This window comes from Lissotriton helveticus, chromosome 9 (assembly GCF_964261635.1).
Source record: "Lissotriton helveticus chromosome 9, aLisHel1.1, whole genome shotgun sequence".
NCBI lineage: Eukaryota > Metazoa > Chordata > Amphibia > Caudata > Salamandridae > Lissotriton > Lissotriton helveticus.
In genome coordinates, this window is record NC_136070.1 from 1,135,739,737 (window position 1) to 1,135,765,421 (window position 25,685).

Genomic DNA, 25,685 nt, shown 5'->3' on the forward strand with positions numbered 1-25,685 from the left:
TAAATGCAGATGCAGCATAGTTTGATGACGGCGGGGACTACTTTGTCTCCACAGTGGTCAAACTTCTCAAATGCAGTAAGGGTCATCAGTGATTGGAAATGGGGGCGGGAGCACCCTGCTTGTCATCTCAGCGCTGTTTGACCCCGTTGCATCCTGGTAAATGCAGTTAGTTCGCACTTTCAGGTCGCTGTAGTTTTTAACCATTGTTGGTTCTGGCAGTGCAGATATCTCTAGACACTAGTGTTTCAGGGTTTAGCCCATTGTCAGTAGAGAGCATATAGTTATTTTAGAACATGAAAAAAGTCTTTAGGGGTTGCTGAGAAGGAGCCCTGGTCGTCGCAGGTTACAGTACCCTTCCAAGGCACACAGGTGCTACACCGGAGAGCTCGTCAGCTCGTCAGCTTGAGGCTGAAGAAACAGGAAATTGGGGGCGTGAGCACCCTGCTTGTCATCTCAGCGCTGTTTGACCCCGTTGCATCCTGGTAAATGCAGTTAGTTCGCACTTTCAAGTCGCTGTAGTTTTTAACCATTGTTGGTTCTGGCAGTGCAGATATCTCTAGACACTAGTGTTTCAGGGTTTAGCCCATTGTCAGTAGAGAGCATATAGTTATTTTAGAACATGAAAAAAGTCTTTAGGGGTTGCTGAGAAGGAGCCCTGGTCGTCGCAGGTTACAGTACCCTTCCAAGGCACACAGGTGCTACACCGGAGAGCTCGTCAGCTCGTCAGCTCGAGGCCGAACAAACAGGAAATGGGGGCGGGAGCACCCTGCTTGTCATCTCAGCGCTGTTTGACCCCGTTGCATCCTGGTAAATGCAGTTAGTTCACACTTTCAAGTCGCTGTAGTTTTTAACCATTGTTGGTTCTGGCAGTGCAGATATCTCTAGACACTAGTGTTTCAAGGTTTAGCCCATAGTCAGTAGAGAGCATATAGTTATTTTAGAACATGAAAAAAGTCTTTAGGGGTTGCTGAGAAGGAGCCCAGGTCGTCGCAGGTTACAGTACCCTTCCAAGGCACACAGGTGCTACACCGGAGAGCTCGTCAGCTCGTCAGCTCGAGGCCGAAGGAACAGGAAATGGGGGCGGGAGCACCCTGCTTGTCATCTCAGCGCTGTTTGACCCCGTTGCATCCTGGTAAATGCAGTTAGTTCACACTTTCAAGTCGCTGTAGTTTTTAACCATTGTTGGTTCTGGCAGTGCAGATATCTCTAGACACTAGTGTTTCAGGGTTTAGCCCATCGTCAGTAGAGAGCATATAGTTATTTTAGAACATGAAAAAAGTCTTTAGGGGTTGCTGAGAAGGAGCCCAGGTTGTCGCAGGTTACAGTACCCTTCCAAGGCACACAGGTGCTACACCGGAGAGCTCGTCAGCTCGAGGCCGAAGAAACAGGAAATAGGGGCAGGAGCACCCTGCTTGTCATCTCAGCGCTGTTTGACCCCGTTGCATCCTGGTAAATGCAGTTAGTTCGCACTTTCAAGTCGATGTAGTTTTTAGCCATTGTTGGTTCTGGCCGTGCAGACGACCTGGGCTCCTTCTCAGCAACCCCCTAAGACTTTTTTCATGTTCTAAAATAACTAAATGCTCTCTACTGACGATGGGCTAAACCCTGAAACACTAGTGTCTAGAGATATCTGCACTGCCAGAACCAACAATGGTTAAAAACTACAGCGACTTGAAAGTGCGAACTTACTGCATTTACCAGGATGCAACGGGGTCAAACAGCGCTGAGATGACAAGCAGGGTGCTCCCGCCCCCATTTCCTGTTTCTTCGGCCTCGAGCTGACGAGCTCTCCGGTGTAGCACCTGTGTGCCTTGGAAGGGTACTGCAACCTGCGACGACCTGGGCTCCTTCTCAGCAACCCCCTAAGACTTTTTTCATGTTCTAAAATAACTATATGCTCTCTACTGACGATGGGCTAAACCCTGAAACACTAGTGTCTAGAGATATCTGCACTGCCAGAACCAACAATGGTTAAAAACTACAGCGACTTGAAAGTACGAACTTACTGCATTTACCAGGATGCAACGGGGTCAAACAGCGCTGAGATGACACGCAGGGTGCTCCCGCCCCCATTTCCTGTTTCTTCGGCTTCGAGCTGACAAGCTGACGAGCTCTCCGGTGTAGCACCTGTGTGCCTTGGAAGGGTACTGTAACCTGCGACGACCTCGGCTCCTTCTCAGCAACCCCCTAAGACTTTTTTCATGTTCTAAAATAACTATATGCTCTCTACTGACGATGGGCTAAACCCTGAAACACTAGCGTCTAGAGATATCTGCAATGCCAGAACCAACAATGGTTAAAAACTACAGCGACTTGAAAGTGCGAACTTACTGCATTTACCAGGATGCAACGGGGTCAAATAGCGCTGAGATGACAAGCAGGGTGCTCCCGCCCCCATTTCCTGTTTCTTCGGCCTCGAGCTGACGAGCTGACGAGCTCTCCGGTGTAGCACCTGTGTGCCTTGGAAGGGTACTGTAACCAGCGACGACCTGGGCTCCTTCTCAGCAACCCCCTAAGACTTTTTTCATGTTCTAAAATAACTATATGCTCTCTACTGACGATGGGCTAAACCCTGAAACACTAATGTCTAGAGATATCTGCACTGCCAGAACCAACAATGGTTAAAAACTACAGCGACTTGAAAGTGCGAACTTACTGCATTTACCAGGATGCAACGGGGTCAAACAGCGCTGAGATGACAAGCAGGGTGCTCCCGTCCCCATTTCCAAGGGTCATCAGTGATATTTATATATATATATGTCCGCTCACCTAATTTAGATTGGCAGACATATAGCCATTTTTCAATGCATGTCACCAAGAAAATGTGGCAGTAAGGGGCATTCAAAAGTGCTCAATGGCCCCAGGCCATTGGTGTAACCTCCCATGGCGACAGGGCATTGATTTTATTTTCAAATTGAAAATCCCTCTTTGGGACTTTCTTTTTGAAAATAAAAAGAAATGTAACTTTGACACTGTCAATGCTTGAAATGTCCACCGGGTCGACAGCCCCTATAATATTTGGCCATAGGCACCTCCGCCATGCGGATGGAGTAAACTACTCAGTCGCCGTGGCAGAGGATAGACCAACCTCCAAAATTTAAATTAGGCCCCTTAGTCTGGAAACCATTGGAAATTCCTACACGTTGATCTGGAAAGGCATTTGATTAATAACATCATTTGGCACGATGACAAGCAAGATATATGAACTGGTAGCACTAGAGAAGATTCAGAAGGGTCACATTCAGTGTGGATAGTGGACAAACCAATCTTACTGGCATGCTCCTTCCTCGTGGCTACTGAAGGGGCAGCTTTCACACTTGTTTTCTCTTTTCCTTTCTTTGCATTGGGGAGATAGACCAATTGTTAAGCACCAATAGAATCCATGCCTTGTAGACTCTCAAGCTCAGTTATAGTGTGATCAACTTCACTTAGGGAAGTCTATATGAGGTTTTTTTGCCTCAAAAGATGGGTTTTGCAAAAGTGGCTGCTCTCTGATTCCCCAAAATGGTAAGGTGTTGCACCTCTAAGAACTTTTTCGGTGGGGGCAATGGGGTGTTTAAACCCAAGGGTGCACTGGCTGTATCATAAACAATGGCAGTGACCCAGAAAAGGTGCATTTCTTTGATCCTTTATGCTGCTTCCTTCCTTGTCAATAAAAACCTTTAAAGTCTTACAGAACAAATAGGTGCTATGTTGCCTGGCCTAAATTATGCGATTGAGCGGCCGCAACGATTTTCGCATGATTATAGATTTGCAGCATTTGCCACATAATCGATCATCTGCTGCATATAACCTACTGATATTCACAAACAAAATGTGTTTCTAGCTCAAATGGTTCAAAGGTTACTAAAAATGCAAAGACAAGTGTTACAGCGCAGTGGAAGGCCCTTTGCAAAAGATGACTGGTCACCTTTCTATCGCTTATTGGAATATTTGGGTATTAAACTGGTACTAATGAGGTGCAAGTAATGCCCAGACAGTGTTAACAAGTTTACAAATGAAAAAGTAACTAAGCAATACTATCACAAAATGAGCCGCATTAGGTCACATAATGTGCCTTTTCTTGCTGCATAATTTAGTCAAAACTGCCTCATAATTTAGTCTTCCCCTGCCGCATAATTCTAGTGGTCGTGTTTATGGTTGAGCAGCAATGTCCTTTTCTTTTTACAGGTGACTAGAGATGTCACAACTTGACTGTAAAAAGAAAATTAGATAAAGGCTTTTACACAGGGATTGCAGGCTTTCATGTATTATAATATCATAGCACACTCTCATTTACTTTCAGTTTCTGCCTCTCTGGCTCTCTCTGCCTATTTTTCTCGGAATTTTTCTAATACTAATTGTGAACTGTCCTAAAAGAACTGCAGCATCATAGCAGTTGGCTCTGCCAGCAACTTGAGGTCTTATTTTGAGTGCATCCTGAGCACAACAGAATGAGAACAAGGAACTCTCTAATTTGCTCAGATGTTCTAATTAGGGGTGGGCCATAAATTCCATTCCAACAGTGGAGTTGGTGGAGTTTTGGCCACTCCACATTACGCATGTAATGCGGAGTTCTGGGCAAATTCCACAAACCGTGGCATGGCAGAGTTTTTCCTTGCATGCAGCTCGCCAATGGTAAGTTGGTGAGCAAGAATTGGCATCCCCAGTGTGATTTTCAGGCACGAGGAGGGCACTCAGTGATATTTTTCCAACGCCGGCGGTCGCGGGCAGTCACAACCACTCGCAGTGAGAATGCTGCTACTCGAGTAGAAAACCTACTCGAGAGACAGTAGAACCAACTCGGGAAACAGCCCCCTCTGCGACAGCATGGTTCCGTTCACACTGATTTTTCAGCATGGAACAAACTCCCGGGGCCAAAAATCAGCGCAAACAGGGTGGCGCAACGATTTCCATCCGTTCGCGTATCTCCACGGAATCTCGCTGAGTTTTCATGTAACTCCACTGAATTACGCAGAATGGAACTTCGCGGTAGTGGGTGCACCAATGTATTCTACAAAGGTACGTTCAAGATACCAGCAGGCACATCACGAAAGACAAGGAAAATATTCAGCAGAACTTCAATACTAAACCAAGGATGAAAACGCACCAAAGGTTACCAAGCACAAAACGATTTACCAAGATTTTTCTTCAAAGAATCTGGGTAGATTTTAATTGAACACTTGGCTTTCCGAAATATGAAATTTACCCCCCCCTAAAGCAATTAAAACACAAGGTAAATTCCTCAAGATTCGTGTTGAACAAGTAGAGGTTTAAAGTGTTTGAAGTGTTATTATTTTTGCCATGAATTTATTCGCCTTTGCCATTTCTAATTTTAGGTTTATATTTGTGTATTTATTCAGCTGTGTTAATTTTTGATGACGTTAAATAATGAATTAAGGAGCAGTGTGGCAATGAGAACCGATTCTACAAAAGTGTACTGTGTGTTTTGCTACGTGTTCTCTGTTTTGATTGCGCCTGGCAAGGCAAGTCCCAAGTTAAGACCACAATGATGTCTGAAGCGACTGACTGCTCCTGTAAAAGCAGTCTGACTGATGTGCCGGCTGGATTGTTAAGTATGTTTTGGAAACTGTTCAGCCGCTGTATTGCTTGTATAGTCCTTCCTGTGCAACAGGAAACAGGAACAGAAGAAGCAAACATAGATGTCAAGGTAATAAGCTGTTGGTGCATCAACCTCTTTGTTCCGGTCCAGACTTCCTTGCCCAGATGGCAATCAGCACAACATTTGATTGCAAGAAAAGCATGTGCTTTCCCCAACTTTGTTATGCCTGCGTGGCCACGACAGAGTATTCATAGCTGTTTTCTCTGGCCCAAAATAGAACACTTTTGAGAATACAACCTGGTGATGCAGTGGTCCTGCCATTTTTTTTTTACTTTGTTTAAATTACATCATCACCATAAAGTCCAAGACAATCCGTCTGAAAAACAAAAAGGGCACATTTGCTAGTGGCATGGATTCAATATTATTGTTATTAAGCACATCATTGGCACATCAGTGGATCTCCTTACTAGAAAATCCTGTATGTTAGCAAACTCGCCCAGACTAACTGCACCCAACAGCCAATCCAAAGCCTGCAGGAAGAAAAGGGACAAACTCCAATGTTTTGAATCCGTTCTATAGACTCCTGTGTAGCAAAGCACTACGCAACTTTAGTTGAAAGAAGAATGATATGTTCCTGGTTCACCTTACAGCACTTTACGGCAGCCCTGGACTACTCACTTCTCTCTCATGTGGAACCCCTTAGAGCAACTCCCTCAATGTTTTTTAATTGGGCCAGGCATTTTAGTTTACCGCACAATTTAAAAAAAATGCTGGAAATAATGTATAGATGTTTGTATGCTGTCCTGAAGAGAAGCTCATGAAATGTTCCAGCACTTCAAGGTCTGATAATGCCAGTAAGTCCTGCATCATTGTTATCAGGCACATCCTCCGCTGTACAAATGGCAACACATCTAAAGCATTTAAAGGCGGATCACACCATCTGGGAGCAAGGGGGTGTGATTGGGCAAAGTCTAAAGAAGAGGCCGACATGTTTGTTTGTGCTACTGTGTTCTAAGCTGCATGCAGAGGTTTCTACATGAATACCTGTGTCAGAGATTACTCGCTCACCACACTGGCAACAAGGTCGTTTTTTAGATGCTCACAGCGTGTCATCGGTACTGAAGTTTTTACCGGTTCTCATGAGCTCAACGGTGATATCCTCCTCTGGTTGACAAGTTGAAGAAAAAAATGGGTTTACCAAGTGGCAATGCTTTGAGCGTTGTTTCCCCGTGAAAGCTCTCGGGCTGGTTTGCCACCACACATCAGAACGGGGAAATGCATGAGTCTGGGTCACCGGTGAGTAACGTGAATAAAGTAATTTGAGAACATTTTACAAAAAACACCTTTGATGCATTGAGTGGGGCCTGACAAATCAGACATCCTTTCTGATTTCCCAAAGACTAAACATATACCACAAGAGAATATGAATGATGATAGTTCATTTCATCCTCCAAGATCCAGATACATTTGTCTTGGGATTTGGGGTGCTCATAAGAAACTGCAGGGTTGACAAGAGCAACTGCAAAGATACTCTGGAGAGCCAAATAATTGTTGGAAAAGAAAACATTAGCACTTTTTATCTACGCAGCCTATCCAGTAGATATTCATGCAAATGTAAAAGATCAATCAAGAAACCAAAAAGTAATTTAGGTTAAGATATGCCATGCCTGAGATTCCTGGCTGACAAGGCATGGACCATGCAATGGATTGCATTTGGTGTGGGCCTGTTGAAATGAAATATGTGATGAGCGCGGGGTCTCCAATCAGGACAACTAAGACCTAGTAATATTATAGACCATCCCTCCACGGCTTCACTACTACTCAACACTACTTTTTACCTCTGTTTCAGTTCACTCTGGATATTGTTGATTGTTTCTCTGTCCTATGTTTCATTAATGATCCCTTTATTCTCTTATCCTCATTGCTGTTAGATGACTACTTGTGGTTTATAGTGCTTCACTAAAACCTACAAATAAAATAAACAAAAAGAGATTCATCTACATTTTGTATTTGTATAAATGTAAACTTTAATTCTTAAATACAATTATAATTTTAAAAACATTTTTTTTAATAGTCTCCAATTTGAGATTGTTCCCAAAATTATAAAAATATAAAGTTTATATATATATATATACATACAAATATTTAGAAATAGTTTCTTTTATTAACTTTTTTATATATTTTAAATATTGCTGGTAAATAAACTTTTTTAATTTTATGCTATTTATATATATCTTAATTAAAATGAAAATGTCAATTTATTAAAAATAGTATATCAAAATATATTTAAATATACTAACTTATTTATTTTCATATCTTCAAAATTATTAACATACATTCTAATTTAAAATATAGATTAAAAAAAATCTTCCCACCCTTTTCCCATAAAACCCAATATCCTGCTACTAAAAAAGTATTATGCAATGATTTATATACATTTAAACAATTAAATATACAAATTTCAATATTATGAAAACACAAATAAAAAAATAGAAACAATAAAACACATTCCAATAAGCTACATATTATTTAACACTTACAAATGATATTACATACAACAATATTTTTACCTTTGATATTCCTGTTGATAGTAGTTTAGATGTCCCAATATCGTCTTTAAAAAATATATATCTTTATTAAAGTTTCATATAGCAATAAACCATGGTTTAGGGTGCAAGCCGACATTCAAAATAAATTAAAACAACAAAGGAGGAAAGGAGACGCAATCATTCACGGAAGGTGAGCACTTGGCAAGAAGAAAAATAGTGACTCAAGTCAAATACTTTATGAATTGCAATGACCTAACAGTGTACAGCAGAGTCAAGAGCCTAGTGTGAGAGCTGACGTGTCATCTAAGGGGTAGAGACCGTAATGCCCAAGCCAACCACCCCAGACCTTGAAAAACTTACTAGGGCATGCTCTAATTTTACAGTACAAAAGGGGGTGGTGATGGACGGAGCATCTGAACCAATCAAACACTCACACCCAGTCAAAAGATCTGGGTTTAATCCATCACCGTTCTTTAGCCCACTCTGCCACCCCAGTTCAGACATGGCCATATGCAAATCAGTCTGACCCTGTGCCTCATGGGAACAGTCCAGCCCGAACTGCCATGACATGCCTTCCCTGGACCGGACACAAGCTTCCTAGGACCGGTTTCTGGCATTCCAGCCGTCTTCAGCCAGGCTTGCTTGAATCCAGTGGCAAAGTGAGCAAGGGACTCTCGTCTGAGCATACACTGCCAACTTATGGCGACAAAGCGGTACAAAAGGGGGTGCTGATGGACGGAGCACCTTTGGTTTTTCTATGCTCTAATTTTATACATAATTTCTTTAGCAGACATATAAAGATGCACCCACGCCTTCCATTCTGCCATGGTAGGAGCCTCCAGTGCATACCAGGTGCTTGCCACATCTCGTTTAGTGACCACTAGCCCCAGGTTTCAGAAAAGAAGTTGCACCCTTGGAACTTCAAAATCGCCTGGAATACCCAGTAAATGCATTTAGGATCATGCAGGATGACTGAGTCCAACATTCGGCTGAGCTCCCTCACCACTAGAGACCAATATGCCTGAATGGCTGCACAGCCCCATAGCGGATGCATGAATGTCCCACTAGCATCCCCACAGCGTAGGCAGGCCGGGTCACTGCCCTCCCCACGATGTGCAGGTGGTCCCTGTCATAATAGACCCGATGGAGTATCTTAAGTTGAATCAGGTACAATTGTGAATTAATTGCCTCTTCCCTCAGGTGTGTCAGGGCCGCCTCCCAGTCAATGTCCTCAAGTTCACCCATCTCCATCTCCCAGCTGGACCTCAGTTTAGTCAATGTGTCCGGCATATTATTATTCAGCGTCTCATAGGTGAGGGAAATACCCTTCTGGTCTAGCGCCTAAAGTAACAACCTACCCTCCAACGGAACATATTCCAGTAGGTATAAGTCTCCCAATTTCTCCATCTGCCAGCTATGGGGCAACTGCGCATATTTGAGATACTTGTTTGGATGCATTGAATTCTCCCTTAGGAACAAAAGGGCATCAGAACTCCCTCCTGCAAGAGGTCCCCTATCTGAGAAATTCCCAGCAGATCCCAAGTCTCTAAACCCCTAGGTTTTCCCAACACGTTCATCCACGCCCCCTTCCAGACTGGCATTGCCTGCATTATCATCCCTCTCCAACAAATTGGTCTAATGGCTTTCCACCACGTAACCAATTCCATCTGTGTCACAGGCAGTCGCCAACAAACTCCATTACCGCCATAGAGATGGTGCAGGCATGACAGGCCAGCGATCGAATTTTGATCCAGTCTGTAGGTAGACTGATCTTGCAGTGTAAGGGGAAAATCATTTATTTATTGGGCTGCCAACCCTATTGGCAGCCCAATAGTAGACTCCTATGTCCAGGAGAGCAATCCCACTGTTGGAGGGGTTGTGTTGAAGGGTTGCAAGTGCCACCCTGGAGTGGCCACCACACGACAGCAGGGCCCTCAGATCACCATCTAACTGACAGAGTCTTTGGGACTAGGTAGTAAGTATTTTTCAGAGCATAGAATAGTTTGAAGAGTGTAACCTATTTGAAAATACAGCCGCTCGTCCCATCAACGTAAGAGACAACGTTCACCACCTTCCCGCATTTGCCTGGCAGACTCACAGAAGCTGACACAGACTTTTCTCCAGACATGTTACACTCTGGGGAGTGACATAAATGCCCAAATAGCAGTAGTCATCATTTGTCACCAGGAGTATCCAAGGAAGCACAGTGGAATCAAACGAGCCATAAGAGTGGTAAAGAACCGATTTTCCCCAATTGCTATGGTAGCCAGAGTGAACCTCATAGGTCTTAAACAAATGCAGGTTAGTTGGGATCATGGTTTCCAACTTGGAAATGTAAAGGAGTATGTTGTCTGCATATAACAAGACTTTCTCGACTTCTCAGTCGGTGTCAAACTTTAAACCGATGAATGTCAGGACAGGATCGGGCCATAGCAGCTAAGGGTTCTATGGTAAAGGAAGAGAGCAAAGGGGATAGCCCTGTCGTGTGCACCGTACAATCAGGAAGGCAGTTGACAGGACACCATTCACCCTCACAGTGGGGACCTGGTAGAGCAGCAAGATCCATCATCTGCAATTAGGGACAAAACCACATTTCTGCAAAGTCTGATGGAGGAAGGGCCATTGAATAGCATTGAATGGCTTTTTTATGCGTATAGTGCTCAAAAGACATCTTTGTTCCGTCCTGTGGTGACCCCCTGTCAACTAATTGTGCAAACGACGGAGGTTAAGCCTCGTGGACCTACCAGGCATGAAGCCCAATTGATCCTTGAGGATGAGGGGGAGAATCACATTTAGCAGTCTAGTGGTCAGAATTGTGGACAATACCTTTATTTCTATGTTCTATAATGAAATAGGGTGATAGGAACCTCAACTGGACTTCGACTTGCCCTGTTCATGAATCACAGCAATGGTCGCATGCTGCAGATCCGGCGGGTGATCACCCTTATCTCAGGCATCTCGGAAGAGATGTGTCAATATTCTTGGCACAATATTTTTGCATCACAATATTTTCTTTTGATATGCTGTCCAAACACCCAAGCAGGCCCAACCATTTATAACCAGCAAAATGGAAATGATGAAAGCTATTCAAAAGTATCCAATACACATAAGCCCTGCTGGCTGAAGGACATGAAGGCACGTTGGCTCATGCAAGGTGAACTTCCATGTCAACAGATGGTTTGAGTTTCATAGGAACTCAGCTGGTTACCCCAACCCCAAAGATCTTGAAAAACTAAATTGACAACTTGGCACTTGAAGGGCATCATTGTATTGTAGACATCAGGTACAAAGTATGGTTTCCCTATGAGGATAATCACTCTGGACTCAGTGCTAGACAGAATTACTGATTCCATATGTGAACTCGGTAGAGCCATACTACATCCTTGAACGGAAGAAGTAATAAATAGCCCAAGACACATCACCATATCAAACTCAACAACCCCATTTTATTTGATACAACAACTTAGAAAATGAGCAGTGGTGACCAAAAGATGAGTAGAAGGCAGTTTTGGTGGCAGACTGACACAAGTATGATAATAGATAATTGAAGTAATCGTAGCCATGACAAAATTAGAACAACTAAGGCCCACCAGGGGCCGTATTACAAGCACCTTTAAGGGCACCACGCTGCACCCTATTACTGAAAATGCACCGCCTCCAGGTCAGGCATGAACTCACAGATGCCATGACGGCAGTGCATTAGTGAAAAATGAATCTGCTGATTGAAGTAGCCGCTCCTTCTTTGACTGCGGCTGCGCTTCAAATGGGAACAGAGATCCCTCTGCAGTGGGTGCATTGAAAGACTGCACCTGATTGCAGGTGGACAACTGGGGTGTCTATTGAACCTCCTTTCCCACCTCAGCAGGTTTGTATTCAGAGGTCACACCGACTTGTTGTGGTTCACATGCAGGGTGCCTTCTGGTATTCTCTTGGCCTCTGTGCCCGCACCTATAATACAGCGAAGGCACAGAGAAAAAGTGGCTTCCTCTTTTGCTTGGGAACAAACATGATGTATGTGCACCGGCAGTGTTTGTGTTACAGAAGGACAAAAGGGGCAGCATGAGCATTTGGGGTCCCTCGGGTCACAAAGACGGGTGTGCATGCCAGTTGCGACCGTGGGGCACTCCATGTAATTTAGCCCAGGCATGCAAACCTATAGCAATGATGGTTGAAAGCTAAAATGCTTCTGGTGATTGATCATGTTTCGGTTTGTAAATGGGAGTGGTTATAGGAGATATATATGACGTTACAATGCAAACAATTGCAACGCATGCTTTTGCTACACAGTTTTCACATCGCAACTACCATTACGTCGCATGATTTTACAATGCATGCCATTACAAAGCATTTTTTAAAACGACCATTACAACGCATTCCATTGCAATGCATACCTTTACAACGTATAATACTTTTAGGGCAACAGAAGGGTAAGTGTTGGATAGTGTAGGGGTAAAAATTACTATTCCCACTCTAGTGAGTGCAACAGTTGGGTAAGTGTTGGATAGTGTAGGGGTAAACATTACTATTCACAATCCAGTGAGTGCAACAGTAGTGAAAGTGTTAGATAGTGTAGGGGTAAAAATTAATATTCCCATGTACCTCAAAACCCATACCCACCCTAAAACTAAACAAATCTCCATTACTTACCTTATAATGCGTTGTAATGGCATGCGCTGTAGTGGTATGTGTTGTAATGGCATGCGTTGTAATGGCATGTGATGTAAAGGCAGTTACGTTGTAACAGTACGTTGTAAAGGTAGTGCATTGTAATGCCAGCGTTGTAATGGATGCTTCCCTTACAGGAGACATGTGACATTGAAGAAGTACTCATCAAATGCACAACTAAAAGTGCTTAGGAATATCAGAGAAATTGTGGCACTATCAGATACCAAAAATGAAAATGGCTTGGACCTTATACTTCACTTAATGTGGTTATCAATACTGTTAATCCCAGTAGAAGCTGTTACAGTTAAATCAGGCATAGCATCAATAAATAGGATGACATGGACACTCATTTGCCAGTAATGTAGTTCAATCCCTACAAGTGCAAGGGGAGATCTAAATGAAAGGTGGACCATCAGTCTCCTGATCTAAAAAGAAATCAAAGGCCTCATATCCAGAAATTCGACCTGAGTTATTCTACGCCATCACTAATGGAAGGCCCTGCAGACTGACCACTGCCTCTTCACGGTGGTACAGCAAGCCCCAGTAAACTCCTCCTGGATTAAGATCACACATCCTATCATTTAAGCGTTCAATATAGGCCAAGAAGAACGATGTAACCAGCACCCAAAGTACAACACTAGGGTAGCTGCACAATGCATTATTTGATAACTGACAGCCAACTCCTTTGAACATACTTGCATTTGGATCCTAACCTCTTAACTTCTAGGTAAGGTAGCAAAGATGTTGAGCATCTGGAGGAGAAATATGTGAATATTGGGGAAGGGGAAGAAGACTTGGGATTACTCCATATGGGTCCCTGTGTCAACCGCCTGCATCTTTTCCAGGACGCTGTAAAGAAAATGAATGAGGGAGAATTTAAAGGATGCTTCCAGCAAGTAGAAACAGAAGGCACTCACCATCTATGTCCTGGGAGATGGAATAACAGAGTAAAATATCATAAGTAGTCCTTTCTTGTCAGCTGACAAAAGATCTACCTTGTGGAAGTTTAACAAGTAGGGCAATCTCCCAATCACCTCTGCGATGTTTTGAGGATGGAGACAATATCTCATCAAGAACAGAAACACTCTGCTAAAATGGTCTGCATGTATATTCTCACATAGGACAAGAGAAATCAGTCTCTGCTCAGCTCGATGATGATTTCCAAGACAACTGCCAGCATGAGCATTGAATATTCTTTTTTGCTTTTGTCACAGACAGAAGCTACTGTGCATCTTTTTCTAAATGGCTATGGCCTCCATTCCCTAACCACTTGAAGAACCGAAGTAAGTTTTGTGAGACCATCTTTATGATTATTTTCCTCAGCTCCCTGTTAGCCTTCTTCCTCACCTTCTCTTAGCTATAGCTGTGTTTCATGTTTAAATCAAGGTTACTACTGTATGTTATCTTGCAAGAGGTTATAGAGTCCTGCAAATTGCATTTGTCATCTACTATGTATGTATGCTAAGCTGGAATCCTTTTGAGAAGTTCTCCTTATGCGATCCAAGATGGTCACTGAGATGAAAGCCACAGTGTCTTTAGCTGCAATTTTCATGTTGGATTCGACATACAGTTCAGTAATCTAAAAACACTTCTCAAGAAAGCAGTGTTCAGACAGAATATTGGAAACAGAAATATGGTGGGTCAAAATATGGTGTCAAGAATATCCAGGACCAAAAAATTGTAAAGGTAAGTTTATATAGGTAAGCAAACTTTTACTATATATAACTTCACATATATGTACCTTGACGTTATGTATATCTTCAAGGTACGTAGATGTGGAGTTAAGATCTATACTTACCTTCTCGATATTTTGGGGCATGATATTTTAGACACAATATTCTGTCCACACAATATTTTTCCCTCCTATATTCTGTCAGTGATTCCAAGATAGCCACTCCGAATGACTCCTTACTTATTGGCACTTACCTGATGACCGGTCGACAATCTATAACAACCTTACTTCTGAATAGCTATGATGTGATGGAGGACAAAGTCCACTTTTTATCTCCAGCATAATGATAGCAAGTAAACGACAAATATTACAAAGTAGGAAAACCTTCCTATACGTGAACACATCTTCCCTATATATTTAGGATATTATAATGTTTGATAGAAGTGGGGATGTAATATGGCTTAGCATAATGAATGTTCATCTTTTTAGAATTCTTGACATAAATACAATGAGTAAAACTGCACAAATATACCTCACCTTCACGTCACTATAGACGTATAGTGTGCGCAATCCTCCAAGCGTCGGTTATATTTTACATTTTAGGGATTATGAGGGTGCACCATAAGGTGCACAGCAATCACAGGTTTGTAAACAGGCTGCCATATGTTTTTTTAAGGGGTACATGATCAAGTAGCTGATGGAGAGAATGTCATCTCCTGGAGATCTCACCAATTAACTTGTGTAAATAATCCTACTATATAGTGTTGGCCAGAGTGACGTTACAAGGAATAACTAGCAACAAGAGCTGAAGTGATTCTAGAGATTGTTGAAGACTCAATCAGTGGTAGTCTGCAATTTCATTTATTTTCTTGATTCGAGGTCCCTCACTCTCAGATTCCTTGCATGCTATGTATGGCAATAAGCAAGATTGCCACATGGTTTGTTAGGAGGTAGTGTGGAACAAACTGTACTTGCTGTCACAACTATAGTTTGAAGCCACCTAAAGGCCCAGAATGATGAATCACTAGGAAACATATGAAGGAGCAAATGAACAGCTTGAACTGGGATTCCTTTGTCATGTACTATAACCCAGTATGGCCCCAGAGGTGCAGAGCAGGAATATCGACGGGGAACTATTGTGGGACAATAATATAGCCGCATAAATATCGTTTGGAAGAAATATTGACAACAAAAATATAGATGACAAGAATATCGACTGACAGGTAAGTAATATCGATTACAAAAATATTGTTGTAATAAATATCGTTTACAAAAATATAGTTTACTAAAATATCGATTTATTAATAATGTTATGTATTTTAGTGTTTTTAATAAGAATTGTTTGTCATTTTATTATATGTTTCTACCTATTAATGTATTTTAAGTTTAATTTTGCGTTATTAGTTCCGTAGCGGGTCGTGGGTTTATAGGGGAATAGGGTGGGAAGTAATTTAATTATGTAAAATTAATTTTATTTATTTTATTTATTTTCAGTTTTTATAAAGCGCACTGTTACCAGTCGGTGTCCTGGCGCTGGTTGACCACTCCAAAGACTAGCCCCAAAGCTTATTGGCTAAATAACTATGTTTTCAAGACCTTCCGAAAGGACATCAAGTCTGGTGCCTGTCTGAGGTCCGCTGGCAAGGCGTTCCAAGCCTTTGCTGCCCCCAAAGAGAAGCTTCTGCCTCCCCATCGAGCTTTCTTAATTCTTGGGATCACTATCAGCCCCTGATCGGTTGATCTAAGTGATCTAGCAGGTTTGTACCACTGAAAGTACTGGGTCATACACTGAGGGCCCAGCCCCTAATTGATTAATTAATGTGTTAATTTATTAATTAGTTATAGTTTAATAATTAGTTGTTAATTAATTTCAATTAGTCAATTAATTAATTATGTTAATTGTTTAATTTATTTGAGGTGTGTATTGTGGTGTTTATACATGTAAATGGTGTGAAGGGTGGTAAGTAATTGATTTTTAATAGCAAAAGGACCCGCACAAGGGAGATTATATATACATTGTACTTTTTGCTCAGTAATGCAATAATGTTAACATAAATAAAACTTTAGCGCTTTCCAAGAAGAAGTGAAGTCCAGATCTTGACAGGTATGTAGTAAGGCTTTTTATTCAAAGATAAGCATGGTTTTACAGCTCAATCAACCGTAGAGCCCTGAAGAAGTCACAGTGGTGACGAAACGCGTTGGCTGCTAGCAATACCTTGAACACCATGCTTATCTTTGAATAAAAAGCCTTACTACATACCTGTCAAGATCTGGACTTCACTTCTTTTTGGAAAGCGCTAAAGTTTTATTTATGTTAACATTATTGCATTACTGAGCAAAAAGTACAATGTATATATAATCTCCCTTGTGCGGGTCCTTTTGCTATTATCATTGGATGTGATGTTTTTCATCATACTTTAGGGGGTGTTTACGGGTCACGCCCTCGACCTATACGCACAGGCTACAGAATACCAGATACTAGACCAAAAATAGTGGAATAGTGTGCAGGCAGTCAATAGCTCTGACCCAATTGTGTTGTGTTTTTTAAGTAATTGATTTTTCATTGATTAATTATTAAATAGTTTAAAATTAATTTCTAATAATTATTTAGTCAATATTAATTGTAATTGTGTAATTAATTTTAGGTGTGTGTTGTGGTGTTTGTATGTGTAAATGGTGTGAAAGCTGGTAAGTAATTAATTGTTTAACTAATAAATAATAAAAAATATGTTTTATTAATTAATTAGTAAATATTAAATGCAATTGTGTAATTAATTTTAGGTGTTTGTTGTGGATTTTATAGTGCTAACTAATTATCTATTTGTTATCTTTGTTAATAATAATAATTTATATATATTTATATAATAATTATGTTAAAATTAGAAATTAAATTTAATGAAAATGTTGATATTTTTATTTTTTATTGTTTTGAGATCCTGCGCTTTCCCTACTGTTGCACTCACTGGAGTGGGAATAGTAAATTTTACCCCTACGCTATCCAGCGCTTTCCCTACTGTTGCACTCACTGGAGTGGGAATAGTCATTTTTATCCCTACGCGATCCAGCGCTTTCCCTGCTGTTGCACTCACTGGAGTGGGAATAGTAATTTTTACCCCAACTCTATCCAGCGCTTTCCCTACTGTTGGACTCTCTGGAGTGGGTAAAGTAAATGTTACCCCTCCGCTATCCAGCGCTTTCCCTACTGTTGCACTCACCGACGCCGAGGCTGCTGGCCACGCCCACTCTTAGGCCACGCCCCCTCCCGCCCTCACAGGCTTATATAAATGTGTAACTTCAGGAAGCGCAGCGGACGAGCGCAGCGGGCGCGCCGTTTGCGCCGCCGAAGGCGCGCCTAAGGCAAGCCCGTCTGCGCCCGTCCACGACGGGCCGGGACTAGGGGCTACGATCCCTGGCCCGTCACCCCCTGGTACGTTACACACTTACTCCAGGGAAACTCTGCTTAAGTTTAGGTCACCACTTTGCGCTCACGGCACCATATTGAATCCTCTCCAGGCCCCGTCCTTCCGCCCAGCCTGTCATCTCTCCCTTACGTCCCTCCCCTCCCTAACTAACATTGCACTTTCCGACTTTCCTCCTACATATTTCACAACCACACCCGCAGTTACTTCCTCATCTCGGACATTGATTAGCCTAAACTGCAGATCCTTAGTGAAACAGAAGAGGGAAATATTTGACCTCCTTGTCTCTGAGGAACCTGCAGCTATATTCCTTACGGAGACATGGCTAAAAGATCATTCTGGCCCAGATATTGCTGCGGCTCTCCCTGACAATCACACCTATGTCGGCAAAAACAGAGCCTTGAAAGATGGCGGAGGAATAGCTATAGTCTATAACCGACGCTACTCTTGCAAATGGGAGGACATTGTAGTGCCTAACTGTGAGGTAGGCCTCTTCAAGCTTTCGCTGTCTCCCAACTTTACCTTTTCCGGACTGCTTATATATCGTCCCCCTGGACCAGCGAGTTCTTGGGCCACCTCCCTTCCTGAGCATATAGCACCCTTCATCCAAAACTCCACCAATTTTTCAATTCTTGGAGATCTTAACCTTCATCTAAATGATCCCTGTTGCTCCATTAGTAGAAATCTTTTACAGGACCTAGCTGCATTAAACATCACCCTACATAATACAGGCCCTACGCATATTGCAGGACATCTTCTGGACCCCATTCTCTCCAATTTAGAAACTATTGATTGTGAGGCCTCACTACCGATCTTATGGTCGGACCACTTCTTGGTAACCTTCACTATTACCATTGGTCACCAATTTAATATTCCCCCCGAAATTAACGGAATCCAGACTTTCTAGAAACTGGAACAAATTAGATATTAATGAATTCAATCTCTGTCTTCAGAACACTAGACCTTCCAGGGAAGGTAATTGTACTGAAGCTGCCGAGGCTGTTGACGCCTGGCTAGCTAAAGCGGCAGATGTTTGCCTACCCCAACGTATGCAAAAATATAACTTTCACCATCCGCCCGCACCCTGGTTTACAGCTGCCTTAAAAGCAGAAAAAACCATCTGCAAAAATCTTGAACGTAAATGGCGCTTAAAATACGATCTTTGTTTGTGGCGCCTCGGGGTCGCCCTGTCTGTCTGGTGTAGGTGTTAGCGAGGGTACTGGCTCCTCGAATAGACTTACATACACCGGTAATCTGGGTAATGCAGGTTTTATTGATTTAAAGGTCCTTTTTCTGTGTAGGGTTTTCCTGTAGTACGGCAGTGGGGCCTCTGTATCTTCCGTTAGTCTTTGTTGGCGTTTCTCACTCGCTTTCCGCCTCTCGTCCCGGTGTCTTCTGGGACTGGTGGTCCGGGCGTCCTCCTCCACGATGTCGTGGCGTCTCGTCCGTGCAGGGAGGAAAGACAAGGTCGTTTTAGATACTGTTCTGCCCAACAGCACAGGGTAGGGAGTGAGGGAACACACGTGCTCAAGTATTCGACTAGGGTCCACAGTGCAGGGGTAGTGGGGGAGGGGAAGTGCACTGGATGTGAGTCAGGAGCTCTTATGGGGGTTTACGCCACTTAAAACCCGCCCAGCCCGAAAGCCTTGATCGTACCTCTGGTAGCCACACTTCCCTCGGTGAAGTGTGGCTGGGCGAAGCGCCTTCCTGTTGGCCTCCTGGCTTGTCGGAATCTGCTCCCGTTGACCTGCTATGTACAGCGCTCCTCTCTCCTTCCTCGTCTCTGCCCGTCGCCTCGGTTCCCCTCCGTTCTCTCTCCTCCGGTCTCGTCTCCGCCTCCGTCCTCCGATGTTCTCTCTCCTCCGGGCTCGCCTCTACCTCCGTCCTCCGATGTTCTTTCTCCTCCACCTCCTGACTCTGCTCCGCTCCGCCTTCGTCGTCTCTCCTCAGCTCCCGCCTCTCCTCTGCCTCTGCTCTCCAACTCCGCTCCCGTTCGCACTCGTCCTCCTCTTCACCTCGCCTGCCGTCTCTCTCACCTCCGTCGCCTCCGAGTGTAAAACACACCTGTGATGAGTCCCGGGCGGCCTTTACCTGGTATGAGGGGGTGTGCCCTGTGACGTTGTCTTGTTCTAACTCCGCCCAATTAAAGAAGCAGGGCTCGCCACTTTCTTCCGTGTCCGTGTCGTCCAGGACGTCTGTGTCTCTCCAGGCCCCTGTATGCTGGTCAAAAAGAGGTGAGACAGGTAAGCCAGGCGGTCCCCAGTCCTCTCCGTTACATTGTTCAAAACAAATTTATAAAGCCGCTTTATGCAAATATCATTCTTTATGTAAAATTGCTAAAGTGGAGCACGTTAATATCACCATTCTTGAAGCAAAAAATCGCCCTAAAGCTCTCTTTAAGGTAGTTCAGAGTTTGTCGGGCGCTCTGTGTCAACCCAAACAACCTAGCCTAGATGCTGCACAGTGTAATTCACTGGTCGAATTCTTCGTAACCAAAATAGATACCATCTATTCCAATTTCCAGAAATCTGCCCCTTCCCCTTCCATGTCTTACCCACCCACTCCTAGCTCACTCACTGAACAGCGGACACTAGAGGGCTCGTCTTCTACTTCAGCTCTATATACTCCCTACACTTCCCCTGTACCCATGATCTCCTGTAATTCCAGAACTCATCGTGATACCAGTTCTCCTTCTTCTCCTCTGATCGACACTTGGGAGCCATTTAACATCACGACTCTCTCTGATATCATTCGCAAAATTAAATCCGGATCTCCTCGGGACCCCCTTCCTCCTCATATACTAAACAAACTAGACCATTCCTCTCTTGCACTGATTGTGGATCTTCTTAACACCTCCCTTAACACAGCTTCAGTACCCGCTGCATGGAAACATGCAATGATAGTACCCCTGCTAAAAAAACCTAATGCAGACCCTAGTATCCCATCTAATTTTCGCCCAATCTCACTTCTTCCAGTCTTTTCCAAAATTATGGAAAAACACATTAACTCCCAATTGTCAACCCATGTTGAGGCTAGTGGACTACTACATCCATCTCAATCTGGGTTCAGACGTGGTTTCTCGACTGAATCCACTCTGTTAGGTGTCTCGGAAAACATCAGGGGCCGAGTTGATAAGGGTGAAACCGTGGCACTCATGTTACTTGATCTGAGTGCCGCATTTGATACGGTTTCCCATGCCATCCTTATCAATGCCCTCAGATCATCTGGTATTATCGGCACAGCTCTCAACTGGTTTGTTAGTTTTCTTTCAGATCGCACCTTTCAAGTTTTCTCCTCGTCCTCTGCTTCTCAAACCTTCACATCGGCGTACGGTGTACCGCAGGGTTCCATCTTGAGCCCCTTGCTCTTCAATTTGTATGTCAGACCTTTGGCTACTATTGCAGAGCAAGCTGGGCTCACTATTTACTCGTACGCCGATGATACCCAGATCATCTACTTCATTTCCTCTGACTCTCATTCCTCATCCTCTTCCCTCCGTACAGGTCTGAGTAACATCGCAGCCTGGATGTTGGACAACAAATTACAACTAAATGGGGGCAAAACTGAGGTTCTTTTGTTCGGTCCCAACACCACCTTATGGGGACCCCTGCAATGGCCTTCACAAATGGGCCCTTTACCCACCCCATCCATAACCGCTCGCAACCTTGGCGTCACCTTCGATAACCAACTATCTATGAAGAACCATGTGGTTAAAACATCATCCACTTGTATCACTATCATCAAGTGGTTGCGAAAAATCATTTGGATGCTTCCCTTGGACACTCAGAAGACAGTGGTCCAGGCTCTTATTACTTCAAGACTGGACTACGGGAACATCCTTCTTCTGGGAGCCAGTAAAGAGGTGACGCGTAAGTTGCAGACAGTTCAAAACATGGCTGCGCGACTTCTCTGCAAATTACCTAACACTTCTCCTACCTCTAATGCCCTTCGTTCCCCGCACTGGCTCCGAATTGAAAATCGGACAAAATTCAAGGCCCTCTGCATCATCCACAGAATAAACTCTGGCTTAGCCCCCTCTTATCTCAACCCCTTAGCACAATCATACCATCCCCCTCGTAATCTCCGATCTTCTAATCAAAACTTACTGTCAGTTCCTAGAATCAAGAAAGCCAGAATGGATGGCCACTCATTTGCTTGGCTGGCCCCCTCACTCTGGAATTCTCTCCCCCTTCAGATACGAACTGAACCTAACTACCTCAGGTTCCGTGGACAGATAAAGACCTGGCTATTTGACATCTAAACAGTTCTCTTCTGTCTCTCTCCTCTCACCTTTTGGTTTTAGCGCCGGGAAACCTACGGGTAGCTGAGCGCTTTAGAAATTTAATTATAATAATAATAATAATAATTACCCCTACACTATCCAGCGCTTTCCCTACTGTTGCACTCACTGGAGTGGGAATAGTAAATTTTACCTCTACGCTATCCAGCGCTTTCCCTACTGTTGTACTCACTGGAGTGGGAATAGTAAATTTTACCCCTCCGCTATCCAGCGCTTTTCCTACTGTTGCACTCACTGGAGTGGGAATAGTACATTTTACCCCTACGCTATCCAGCGCTTTCTCTACTGTTGCACTCACTGGAGTGGGAATAGTCAATTTTACCCCTCCGCTATCCAGTGGTTTCCCTACTGTTGCACTCACTGGAGTGGGAATAGTAATTTTTACCCTCCCGCTATGTAACGTTTTAACTATTAATGTTTTTATTTTGTTATTAAATGTATGTATTATTTTTTTTACTAGTTTAATGTGTTAATTAACTATAGAATATATTAAATATTTTTATTTATTTTAAATTATTTATATATGTTTTCATGTTATTTTTATATAATTAATAAAGTTAATAAAGTAAATAAAGATAATAGTTCAGTTCAGTAAGCTTTATTCGATTATTATAAAACAAACATAAAAGCACATAAAAGCATTAAAACATGAATAATTCATTACAATTAATTGGCAACAATCATGACGTTAAAATCAATGTTAAAATAACATAATCTTCCTAGCTGCAATTGATCTTAATATATAGGTTGCAGTAAAAAAACAGATATCTGGCTCATTTAATAAAAACAGTAGACTCATAGCAGCTTTCACAGTTAAAGTGCCGTGCTTTTTGAACAGGGGTTTAAGGAAAGCGAAAAGGAGATGCAAATACAAATCACATATGAGGAGAAAGTGCAAAGTTCTCTGTTTTGTGACGCCGTCACATGGACATGGTGCAGCAGGATACTTTTTAATACATGAGAATGCAACCAAATGATGAACAATGCCTAATCTCATTCTCGTAAGAACAAATTGGTGTGGAGTTCTAGTTACCGTACTTAGGTATTGTTGGAAGCCCTCAGTATCCACATATGATGTATAAAACGTATAAGTTATTAACTGCCCAGTAATATTTAGGCGATCATGAGCTTTCTTCCTCAAAAAAATATGTTTTATTTCCTTTTTGGGGATAACACTTGCACCGCTGAGTAATAGTTAATAAAGTGTTTTTAAATAAATATATGTATATGTACACTTTTTTGTGTTTATATTTATTAAATTTCGTTTATTTGTTATAATTAGTTCAAATATATATATTAAAATTAATTTAAAATTTAATTTGTTAATAATAATAATAATACATTATTTAATTAATTTAATTTAAGTTATGTTATTTTTTAAAGTCTATATTTTTTACATCTATATATTTTACATCGATATTTTTGAGTCGATATTACTGTACTTATGTATAGGGAGGCGATATTTTTGTTAGCGATATTTTCACATCGATATTTTTTTCATCGATATTTTTAATATCGATATTTTAACATGGATCCGGCCCCAGAAGAGCGGACAGCACTGTTCCAGATTCTTCTCGGTTTTTGTAGGACATGAAGGGGCCTTACTCTACTAGTAGGAATCCATGAGTTGTGAGGCTTGAAATGTGTCATGTGTTGATCAGATTTGCAACCCCTTAAAGCAGTCCCACATGCTGATGTCTGTCTGATGATAGGAGTTATCACTTTGATCACATTATTTTAATCTTTGTGGCTCCCTATTGATGCCAGATGGCTATTCAAAATTGAATACCTGGTCCTAGAAAATCTACACTTTATAGTGCAGACTACTTGATGAACTATCTCAGGAGGTCAGCACTCACTGCATAGTAAAAAATTTCTGACCCTTCATATCCTAATGTTCTTTAAATCCTGGACCAATATGCAGCCTGTCTAAGGTTCTAGCCCTAAGAAACCCTCCTTGATTGTATTATTTGCCTTTACCTCAGTGCAGTTCTGCTACCTCTTGCTAGATCTGTACTGTAAAAATGCCACATACTGACATACATAAATATATTCATATATGCATACATATATTTGCAACTCCTTCCCCTAGATTCAACGGGCTGCTTCCTACTCACCCTTAAAGCAAGACCACCAAGCAATACCTCCTGATGTGCCACTACCTCACACGGCATCTTCCACCAATATACAGCTTCCCCCGCTCTGTTAAGGTCTGGTTACTTTGGGGCATATTATCAAGAACTGCGATAAAATTATCGCTGCTTTAGTGGCAGGAAACTGCTGCTAAAATGGCGATAATGGGCTTGATAATATGTCCTTGTGAATTCCCTTAGCAGCCCAGGTTCTGGTGTTAACCTGGGCTGCTATGGGAATTCACAAGGGCATATTATCAAGCCCATTATCGCCGATTTAGCGGCAGTTTCCTGCCGCTAAAGCAGCGATAATTTTATCACAGTTCTTGACAATATGCCCCTTTGTTCTGCATCCTTACTGCTATTCACAACCCTTTTAGTTCCCTAACCCTAGTATAAATTATACTGTAGGCATTATTAGAACTGGTGCTGCGTCCCCAATGAAACAGTCAAGAGAATTATACGGATGAGGACTCCGCAGTTTTGCATGTTAGAATTTAGGGCTCCCTGAGAATTACAGTGCACAGTCTCAAGTGATTGTTGTATGTGTGGACAGTATAAAGAAACTTTAAATCCGTACCCCACTACGTTTGGTGCTTAGAAGAGAATGTTTGTTTTCTTGAACTCCAATGTAATCGATGTGATTGATGATAGAGCCTGAAAGCTTTGAAAGCAGCGCTTGCAGTAATAACACTTCTCAATTACTAATTCTAAAAATAAATAAAAGAAAAAAGAACACTCCCCAATGTGTTTGATCTTAGACCACATTGAAGTAAGGACAATGTGGAAGGGGGTTAAGTGGCTAAAGATTTGAGATTAAGCATACAAGGTATAGGAATTAAGAATTTTAAATAGATTAAGTGTTAAGGCTATAGGCTACATGGTTGAGGGCTTGAGGTAAAGGGTTTAGGCATTAGGGATTAAGGGCTAATGGTTGGAGATTTAGGGTTAAAAGTTTATAAAATAGAGTTAAGGGCTTGGAGCATATGGGTACGGGTTTGGATACTTATGTTTAGGGTTTAACGTTTAGCAGTACGGGTTTTATATGTATATGGCTAAGGATATAGGGTATCACTAGTAAAGGTATGGTTATTGCAGTAACAGAGTACTCCAGTACGATGGTTTCAAAGTAAGTCTATTTTCACACAAAAGGAGCAGCCAGCGATCACAGCCAGCAGCTGAGAGCTCTCTATGGGGCATATTTACAAGCCCTTATCGCCACCACAATGTCACTTTCAGTGACGTTGTGATGGCGATCGGGGCCTCGCCTTATTTACAAGGCAGCAGTAAGCCACCTAATGTGGCTTAATGCTGCCTAGTAAATGAGGCACCTTTTCACACTGTCTTTAGCGTGAAAGGGGAGGACAATGGGTGTTGCGGTGGGCAGTCCACCGCAACACCCATTG